Source organism: Drosophila grimshawi, unplaced genomic scaffold (assembly GCF_018153295.1).
Source record: "Drosophila grimshawi isolate 15287-2541.00 unplaced genomic scaffold, ASM1815329v1 contig_193, whole genome shotgun sequence".
NCBI classification, from domain to species: Eukaryota; Metazoa; Arthropoda; class Insecta; order Diptera; family Drosophilidae; genus Drosophila; species Drosophila grimshawi.
The window spans coordinates 194,181-196,840 of NW_025062966.1; positions in this window are offsets into that span (position 1 = coordinate 194,181).

The window sequence follows — 2,660 nt, forward strand, 5'->3', positions numbered from 1 at the left end:
TATATATTTTGATTCTGCATCAAAAGCTGAAAATATGTAGTCTCGAAGTCATTTCGAGATGTTGGCGTTTTAAGTTAAGTTTCCCAAATTTAAACGGATGTATCTTCGCCAATAATTGTCAGAAGTTAGAATTTCTTTCAACATTATGAAGCCCTTTTTATATATTTTGACTCTGCATCAAAAGCTGAAAATATGTAGTCGCGAAGTCATTTCGAGAAATTGACGTTTAAAGTTTCTGTTTCCAAATTCAAACGGATGTATCTTCGCCAATAATTGTCAGAAGTTAGAATTTCTTTCAACATTTTGATGCCCTTTTTATATATTTTGACTCTGCATCAAAAGCTGAAAATATGTAGTCTCGAAGTCATTTCGAGAAATCGACGTTTTAAGTTTCGGTTTTCAAATTCAAACGGATGTATCTTCGCCAATAATTGTCAGAAGTCAGAATTTCTTTCAACATTATGAAGCCCTTTTTATATATTTTGATTCTGCATCAAAAGCTGAAAATATGTAGTCTCGAAGTCATTTCGAGAAATCGACGTTTTAAGTCTCTGTTTCCAAATTCAAACGGATGTATCTTCGCCAATAATTGTCAGAAGTTAGAATTTCTTTCAACATTATGAACCCCTTTTTATATATTTTGACTCTGCTTCAAAAGCTGAAAATATGTAGTCTCGAAGTCATTTCGAGAAATTAACGTTTAAAGTTTCTGTTTCCAAATTCAAACGGATGTATCTTCGCCAATAACTGTCAGAAGTTAGAATTTCTTTCAACATTATGAAGCCCTTTTTATATATTTTGATTCTGCATCAAAAGCTGAAAATATGTAGTCTCGAATTCATTTCGAGATATTGGCGGTTTAAGTTTCTTTTCCCAAATTCAAACGAATGTATCTTCGCCAATAATTGTCAGAAGTTAGAATTTCTTTCAACATTATGAAGCCCTTTTTATATATTTTGATTCTGCATCAAAAGCTGAAAATATGTAGTCTCGAAGTCATTTCGAGAAATTGACGTTTTAAGTTTCTGTTTCCAAACTCAAACGGATGTATCTTCGCCAATAATTGTCAGAAGTTAGAATTTCTTTCAACATTATGAAGCCCTTTTTATATATTTTGACCCTGCATCAAAAGCTGAAAATATGTAGTCTCGAAGTAATTTCGAGAAATTGACGTTTTAAGTTTCTGTTTCCAAATTCAAACGGATGTATCTTCGCCAATAATTGTCAGAAGTTAGAATTTCTTTCAACATTATGAAGCCCTTTTTATATATTTTGATTCTGCATCAAAAGCTGAAAATATGTAGTCTCGAAGTCATTTCGAGAAATTGACGTTTTAAGTTTCTGTTTCCAAATTCAAACGGATGTATCTTCGCCAATAATTGTCAGAAGTTAGAATTTCTTTCAACATTATGAAGCCCTTTTTTATATATTTTGATTCTGCATCAAAAGCTGAAAATATGTAGTCTCGAAGTCATTTCGCGAAATTGACGTTTTAAGTTTCTGTTTCCAAATTCAAACGGATGTATCTTCGCAAATAATTGTCAGAAGTTAGAATTTCTTTCAACATTATGAAGCCCTTTTTATATATTTTGACTCTGCATCAAAAGCTGAAAATATGTAGTCGCGAAGTCATTTCGAGAAATTGACGTTTTAAGTTTCTGTTTCCAAATTCAAACGGATGTATCTTCGCCAATAATTGTCAGAAGTTAGAATTTCTTTCAACATTATGAAGCCCTTTTTATATATTTTGATTCTGCATCAAAAGCTGAAAATATGTAGTCTCGAAGTCATTTCGAGAAATTGACGTTTTAAGTTTCTGTTTCCAAATTCAAACGGATGTATCTTCGCCAATAATTGTCAGAAGTTAGAATTTCTTTCAACATTATGAAGCCCTTTTTTATATATTTTGATTCTGCATCAAAAGCTGAAAATATGTAGTCTCGAAGTCATTTCGAGAAATTGACGTTTTAAGTTTCTGTTTCCAAATTCAAACGGATGTATCTTCGCAAATAATTGTCAGAAGTTAGAATTTCTTTCAACATTATGAAGCCCTTTTTATATATTTTGACTCTGCATCAAAAGCTGAAAATATGTAGTCGCGAAGTCATTTCGAGAAATTGACGTTTTAAGTTTCGGTTTCCAAATTCAAACGGATGTATCTTCGTCAATAATTGTCAGAAGTTAGAATTTCTTTCAACATTATGAAGCCCTTTTTATATATTTTGACTCTGCATCAAAAGCTGAAAATATGTAGTCTCGAAGTCATTTCGAGAAATTGACGTTTTAAGTTTCTGTTTCCAAATTCAAACGGATGTATCTTCGCCAATAATTGGCAGAAGTCAACATTTCTTTCAACATTATGAAGCCCTTTTTATATATTTTGACTCTGCATCAAAAGCTGAAAATATGTAGTCGCGAAGTCATTTCGAGAAATTTACGTTTTAAGTTTCGGTTTCCAAATTCAAACAGATGTATCTTCGCCAATAATTGTCAGAAGTTAGAATTTCTTTCAACATTATGAAGCCCTTTTTATATATTTTGACCCTGCATCAAAAGCTGAAAATATGTAGTCTCGAACTCATTTCGAGAAACTGACGTCTTAAGTTTCTGTTTCCAAATTCAAACGGATGTATCTTCGCCAATAATTGGCAGAAGTTAGA